At 48.4% G+C, this 8,225-nt stretch overlaps 1 long non-coding RNA gene across 1 annotated transcript; it reads right to left on the reverse strand.

The window, feature by feature from the left end:
- Positions 1 to 1,299: 1,299 nt before the first annotated feature.
- Positions 1,300 to 2,340, reverse strand: LOC146688323 (uncharacterized). Its single transcript, XR_014916544.1, has 2 exons — positions 2,188 to 2,340; positions 1,300 to 1,694 (listed from the first exon to the last, which is right to left on the reverse strand). It is a non-coding gene; the product is annotated as an uncharacterized LOC146688323 (long non-coding RNA).
- Positions 2,341 to 8,225: the final 5,885 nt, after the last annotated feature.

Raw genomic sequence — 8,225 nt, forward strand, 5'->3', positions numbered from 1 at the left:
AAGTGAAAGTGAAACTGCTTTTAGCCGAATGGTGACCGTCGAAACGCTTCTCCCGCTCGTTCTTTGCTCGATGATCCACCGCTCGAGTCTTTCCTCCAACTCGGGCCACCTCGCCTTATGTCCGCGGAAACTCAGCTGCGTTTTCTTGACCTGCCGGAGCTTGTTTTCTAGCTTCCTCCATTTGCGAACCATCAATTCGTTAATCTTAAATTCTCTCGCCGCTGCTCGATTTCCATGTTCCTCCGCGTAGCTGATGGCCTTCAGTTTAAACTGTGCTTCATAAGCGTGTCTCTTTGCCATTTTCAGGGTTGCGCCCACCCTTCACCCTTTAGCGTTCTCATGGTGTTCTCTACTACGTCCTCCTTACAACACATAGGGCGCACTGCGCTATAGGGCGCGCCATACTTTTTGAAGAAAATCTAAGACTTTTAAGTGTGCCTTATGGTCGTGAATATACGGTAAATTAAAAAGCTCTCTTTCTTGTTCCTCCATTTTAACCAGAAAATTCATTTCACAAGGTCCAAAAGATAATTGTTTAATACAAATGTTTCAAGTTGCAGCTCAGCATCTCGGTTGATCCAAACAAAGTTTCGCATTTACTCACGAACTTTGCGTCATTTTTTCAGTCCATTCTGCGAAGATCCAATCTTCCAAGTCCAATCTTGCAAGCTTTTCCATCTTCCAAGTTGACATCCAAGCCAGTCAAAATGATTTTTTGACTTAAATGTCGCGGCCTTTTACTTTCCAAACACCAAAAAAGTCCAAGAAAAGGCCATGGGTGGCAACGGGAGGTTTGTTTTAGAACGCACTTCTGACTCCATTGTTTAAAAATCATATGTGGTTTATTTCGTGCAAAATTATAAACAAAAATCAACCAAATAACTTCTTAAAACTTAAAATTAAACGAAAGTTAACTTAATTTGCTTTAACAACTTCAAAAGTGGTCAAAAAATCATTTTCTAACCCTCCCGTCTTCCCATCTGACATTTGGCAAACGAAAAACCTCTTTACCACACCCATCCAGGGTGCTCTTAATCTCTTGATTAATGGGAGGGTCCATAAGCTAATAAACCAATCACTTTCCAAAAGCTTCTCCAATAAAATTAATTACAAATTTACAGAACAAAACCAGGTCAGAATATTCTTACACCTTTAAAGAAAAAATAAAAATGAATACAAATTGCATTTTATAAACATTCAACAAAAATGGCCACAACATAAACAATGGGCAAATCAGAAGATTTCAGGAACGACACGAGCCCAGAGGATGGGTAACCACAATGAAAACACAACTGCAAATGATGAAGCAATAGTTCAACTGTATTTGAAATTTGTGCACTGTATTGCCTTTACAATAACAACCAAAATTGTGTGTGCGCGCACAGATACCCAAAATAAAAAAGAAAAGAATGTTAGACCCGGGTCTTTTAAAGTGTCATTAGGATCCAGATCAGGCCTGTTTGGTGATCTGGTGAGTTATTGGTGTGAGTTCAGTCCACGATCGATGTATGGTTTGCACTGTTTTGTCCTACCACAGTTCAGGCAACCAGACTTCAAGATTCAATTCCAAATGGGCTGTGGCTCGCCATCCATTGCAATGGAAAATTATTATTCTTCTGCGGATTTTCACAAAGTCTGTAATCCAATGTTCTCCGAGGAGTCTCGGCTCCTTTCTCCAACTCAAAAAACCTGACCTAAGAGTGAGGTCAGAATTACTTCAAATGAACATGGTTCACACTTAACTAACACTTCTGTTTAAAGTATAAATCATGAACAAAATGTGTTTCAATTTCTAATGTTGTACAACAAATCAAATTCTAAACGTTTTCATTACATGGCAATGTAGCTATCACCAATCATTAAAGCAATTCACACTGCTCATTAAAAGCAGCAAACTCAATATACTCTGCTCACGGTCAAGTAACAACAGTGATGAATAAAAAGTAACACAATAAAACATTTCAATACAACAGATAGACATACTGTTTTTTCCTTAACCTAACAACAGCTAATAAGTTCTCAACTAATGCTTAACAACGGGCGTGAGCGTTTAGCACACTCGCTAGCTACTAGCACACTCGCTAGCTACTTGCATAGTACCGTCACCATTAGCGTTTGTTTTTTTGAAGCAAACAACATTAACATTTCAGGATGCCGATCAGCGGCTATAACAGTTTCGTTACTCACCAGTGCAAAGCACTTCGTATTCATAAAACTAGCTTCGGCTATCCAAATCTGGCGGCTAATCAAGCAGACACCAACAGCTTCGCTGTTTCAACAGCTACCACGTTTTCCCCACAGGTACAGCTATGGCGCGTGTGGTCTAAGCAGCCTTAGCAGCGCAACCAAACATGAAAAAACAAGGCGGGACAAACAATCCCATTGGTTGGACTGCATTAGTATCCAGGTCAAAAAATAACGTTTGAGAAACAAAAATAAATGAATAACACAAATAATGCAGATCCATACAAAATAATTTGGATTTTTTTCTTTAGAGTCTCTCTCCAATCATGAGTGTTTTTAACTGAACAGAATAAAACACCATTAATAATAATTACAATAAACAGTCTCTAATTCCATCTGTTTGCCACTGGGCTACACCAGTGTTGTTAGATTATGCCACCCACATTACACCTGGTCCTGTGCTGCTGGCTGAGGCCATCCACATTGCATCGGGGCCATGGGGTTGGATGAGGACATTAACATTACACCAGCGACTGTGTTACTGGCTGAGGCCACCTGTATTTCACGAGGGCCTGTGTTGATGGCTGATGCCATCCACAATACACCAGGGCCAGTGATTTCTGTTTGGCCATCTTCACTAGACCAGGGTCTGTGCTGCTTGCTGATGCCATCGAAAATACACCAGGGCCAGTGATTCCTGTGAGGCCATCTTCACCAGACCAGGGCCTGTGCTGCTAGCTATCCAAATTACCCAAGGGCCTGTGGTGCTGGCCGAAAACAACCCCATTTCACCAGGGCCTGTGGTGTTGCTGAATGAGGCCATCGACATTACACCAGGGCCTTTGCTACACGTTGATACCATCCACATTTCTCCAGGGCTTGTGTTGCTGGCTGATGCAATCCACAGTACACAAGGGCCTGTGCGACTGGCTGAAGACATTCACATTACAACATGGCCTGTTGTGCTTGCCAATACCATCTACATTTCATCAGGGCCACTGTTGTTGGCTGAGGCCATACGCTTTACATCAGGGACAGTGCTTCCTGTAAGGCCATCTTCACCACAACAGGGCCTGTGCTACTGGCTGAGGCAGACTACATTTCACCAGAGCATATGTTGCCGCCTGAGGCCATCTAAATTTCACCAGGGCCTGGCTGCTGTCTGAGGCCATCCACATTACACCATGGCCTGTGCTTCCTGTGAGGCCATCTTCACCACACCAGGGCCTGTACTGTTGGATGAGGCCATCCACATTACACCAGGTACAGTTCTTCCTGTGTGGCAATCATCACCAAACCAGGGCCTGTGGTGCTGGATGAGGCCATCCACATTTCGTCAGGGATTGTGTTGCTGCCCGATGCGTTCCACAAAACACAAGGGCCTTTACTACTGGCTGAGGATATTTACATTACACCAGAGCCTGTGGTGCTGGCCAATATAATCCACATTTCACCAGGGCCACTTGTTGTTGGCTGAGGCCATACACATTACACAAGGGACAGTGCCTCCTGTGAGGCCATCTTCACCACATCAGGGCCTCTGCTGCTCGTTGATGCCATCCGCATCACACATGGGCCTGTGGTGCTGACCAATATCATGCAAATTTCAACAGGGTGTGTGGTGCTGACCAATACCATCCATATTTCACCAGCGACAGAGTTGTTAGATGAGGCCAACTACATTACAACAGGGCCTGTGCTACTGGCTGAGGACATTTATATTTCACCAGGGCCTGTGGTCATGTCTGAGGACATTTATATTTCACCAGGGCCTGTGGTCATGTCTGAGGCCAACTACATTTCACCAGGGCCTGTGGTCATGTCTGAGGCCAACTACATTTCATCAGGGCCTGTGGTCATGGCTGAGGACATTCACATTACACCAGGGCCAGTGGTGCTGGCCAATACCATCCACATTTCACCAGGGCCAGTGTTGTTGGATGAGGCAATTCACGTTACACCAGGGCCTGTGGTGCTAGCCAATACCATCCACATTACACCAGGGCCAATGGTGTTGGCTGAGGACATTCACATTACACCAGGGCCTGTGGTCCTGGCCAATACCATCCACATTTCACCAGGGCCACTGTTGTTGGATGAGGCCATCCAAATTACACCAAGGACAGTGCTTCCTGTGAGGCCATAATCACCACACCAGGGCCTGTGGTGCTGGCTGATACCATCCACATTACACAAGGGCCTGTGCTACTGGCTGATGCCATTTACATTACACCAGGGCCTGTGGTGCTGGCCAATACCATCCACATTTCACCAGGGCTTGTTTTGCTGGCTGATGCCATCCATACTACACCAGGGCCAGTGGTGTTGGCTGAGGCCATTCATATTACACAACGGCCTGTGGTGCTGGCCAATACCATCCACATTTCACCAGGGTCAGTGTTGTTGGATGAGGCCATCCGCATTACACCAGGGACAGTGCTTCCTGTCAGGCCATCATCACCACACCAGGGCCTGTTGTGCTGGCTGAGGCCATCCACATTACACCAGGGCCTGTGGTACTTGTTGATACCAACAACATTTCACCAGGGCTTGTGTTGCTGGCTGATACGATCCACAATACACAAGGGCCTGTGCTTCTGGCTGAGGACATTCACATTACACCAGGGCCTGTGGTGCTGGCCAATACCATCGATATTTCACCAGGGCCACTGTTGTTGGCTGAGGCCATACACTTTACACCAGGGACACTGCTTCCTGTGAGGCGATCTTCACCACCCCAAGGACTGTGCTGTTGGATGAGGCCATCCACATTACACCAGGGCCTCTGCTACTCGATGATACCATTCACATTTCACCAGGGATTGTGTTGCTGGCTGATGCGTTCCAGAAACCACAAGGGCCTTTACTACTGGCTGAGGATATTCACATTTCACCAGGTCCTGTGCTTTTGGCTGATGCCATCCACATTACATCACGGCCTGTAATGCCGGCTTCTACCATCCACATTACACCAGTGACAGTGATTGCTGTGTGGCCATCTTCACCCCACCAGGGCCTCTGCTGCTCGTTGATGCCATCCACATTACACCTGGGCCTGTGGTGCTGACCGATATCATGCACATTTCACCAGGGCCAGTGGTGTTGGGTAAGGCCATTCACATTACACCAGGGTGTGTGGTGCTGACCAATACCATCCATATTTCACCAGGGACAGGATTGTTAGATGAGGCCATCCACAATACAAAAGGGCCTGTGCTGCTGGCTGAGGACATTTGCATTTCCCCAGTGCCTGTGGTCATGGCTGAGGACAACTACATTTCATCATGGCCTGTGGTCATGGCTGAGGACATTCACATTACACCAGGGCCAGTGGTGCTGGCCAATACCATCCACATTTCACCTGGGCCAGTGTTGGTAGATGAGGCCATCCACATTACAACAGGGCCTGTGCTACTGGCTGAGGCCATCCACATTATACCACGGCATGTGCTCCCTGTGAGGCCATCGTCACCACACCAGGGCCTGTATTGCTTGCTTAGGCCATCCACATTGCACCAAGGCTAGTGCTCCCTCTGAGGCCAGCTTCACGACAGCAGGGCTTGCGCTGCTGTTTGAGGTCATCTACATTTCACCAGAGCCTGTGTTGCTGGCTGATGTGATCCACATTACACAAGGGCCTGTGCTACTCGTTGATGCCATCCACATTAAACCAGGGAGAGTGGTGCTGGCCAATATCAACCACATTTCACCAGGGCCAGTGTTGTTGGATGAGGCCATCCAAATTTCACCAGGGCCAGTGTTGTTGAATGAGCCCATCCGCATTACACCAGGGACAGTGCTTCCTTTCAGGCCATCATCACCACACCAGGGCCTGTGGTGCTGGATGATGCCATCATCACCACACCAGGGCCTGTGATGCTGGCCAATACAATCCACATTTCACCAGGGCCAGTGTTGTTGGATGAGGCCATCCACATTACACCAGGGACTGTGATGCCGGCTTCTACCATCCACATTACACCAGGGACAGTGAGGCCATCTTCACCACACCAGGGCCTTTGCTTTGGGCTGAGGCCATCCACATTACACCAGGGCTTGTGATGCCGGCTTCTACCATCCACATTACACCAGGGACAGTGCTTCCTGTGAGGCCATCTTCACCCAACCAGGGCCTCTGCTACTCGTTGATGCCATCCACATTACACCTGGGCCTTTGATGCCGACTTCTACCGGTATCACAGGCCGGTAGAAGCCTGGTGTAATGTATCCTGGTGTAATGTGGATAAGTTACACCAGGGACAGTGCTTCCCTTGAGGCAATCTTCACGCCACCAGGGCCTCTCCTTCTCGTTGATGCCAACCACATTAAACCTGGGCGTGTGGTGCTGGAAATCAAGCACATTTCGCCAGGGCCAGTGGTGTTGGGTAAGGCCATTCACACTACACCAGGGTGTGTGATGCTGACCAATACCATCCATATTTCACCATGCGACAGTATTGTTAGATGAGGCCATCAACATTACAACAGGGCCTTTTCTACTGGCTGAGGCCAAGTACATTTCACCAGTCCCTGTCTTGGTGGCTGATCCCATCCACAATATACAAAGGCCTGTGCTACTGGCTGATCCCATCCACATTACTCCAGGGCCAGTGCTCCCTGTCAGACCATATTCACCACACCAGGGCCTGTGCTGCTGGCTTATACCATTCTCCTTTCACCCGAGCCTGCGTTGCTGGCTGAGGCCAACTACATTTGACCAGGGACTGTGCTACTCGTTGATTGCATCCACATTACACCCGGGCCTGTTTTGCTGTCCGAAACCATCCAGATTTCACCAGGGCTAGTGTTGCTGGCTGATGACACTCATAAAACACAAGGGCCTGTGATACTGGCTAATGCCATCCACATTTCACAAGGGCCAGTGTTGTTGGCTGAGGTCATCCAGATTACACCACTGCCAGTGCTTCCTGTGATGCCATCATCACCACATCAGGGCCTGTGCTACTCGTTGATACCATCCACATTTCACCAGGGTTTGTCTTGCTGGCTGATGCGATCCACAATACACAAGGGCCTCTGCTACTGGCTGAAGACATTCACATTACACCAGGGCCTGTGGTGCTGGCCAATACCATCGATATTTCACCAGAGCCACTGTTGTTGGCTGAGGCATAAACTTTACATCAGGGAGAGTGCTTCCTTTGAGGGCATCTTCACCACACCAGGGCCTGTACTGTTGGCTGAGGCCATCCACATCATACCAAGGCCTTTGTTGGTGGCCAATACCATCCACATTTTCACATTTACATTACACCAGGGTGTGTGGTCTTGGCTGAGGTCAAGTACATTTCACCAGGGCCTGTTTTGGTGGCTGATTCCATCCTCAATATAAAAAGGCCTGTGCTACTGGCTAATGCCATCCACATTACACCAGGGCCTGTGTTGCTGGCTGAGGCCATCCACATTGCACCAGGGCTAATGCTCCCTGTGATGCCATATTCACCACACCAGGGCCTGCGTTGCTTGCTCATGCCATCCACTTTACACCGGGGCCTGTGTTATTCGTTGATGCCATCCACATTACGCCAGGGCCAGTGGTTTTGGCTGAGGACATTCACATTACACCTGGGCCTTTGGTGCTGGCCAATACCATCCACATTTCACCAGTGCCAGTGTTGTTGGCTTAGGCCATCCACATTACACCACTGCCAGTGCTTCCTGTGAGGCCATCATCACCACGCCAGGGCTTGTGTTGCTTTCTGATGCGATCCACAATATAGAAGGTTTCTTTACTACTGGCTGAGGCCACCCACATTACACCAGGGCCACTGTTGTTGCCTGAGGCCATACATTTTACATCAGGGAGAATGCTTCCTGTGAGGCGATCTTCACCACACAAGGGCCTTTGCCCTGGGCTGAGGCGATCCACATTACACCTGGGCCTGTGGTGCGGACCGATATCATGCACCTTTCCCAGGGCCAGTGGTGTTGGCTAAGGCCATTCACATTACACCAGAGACAGTGCTTCCTGTGAGGCCATCTTCACCAATCCAGTGACCGTGCTTTTGGCTGAGGCCATC

The sequence above is a fragment of the Copadichromis virginalis genome, linkage group LG18 (assembly GCF_057382275.1).
Source record: "Copadichromis virginalis isolate Kocher_CV1m ecotype Utaka linkage group LG18, C_Virginalis_male_GT1.1, whole genome shotgun sequence".
In the NCBI taxonomy this organism is placed as follows: Eukaryota; Metazoa; Chordata; class Actinopteri; order Cichliformes; family Cichlidae; genus Copadichromis; species Copadichromis virginalis.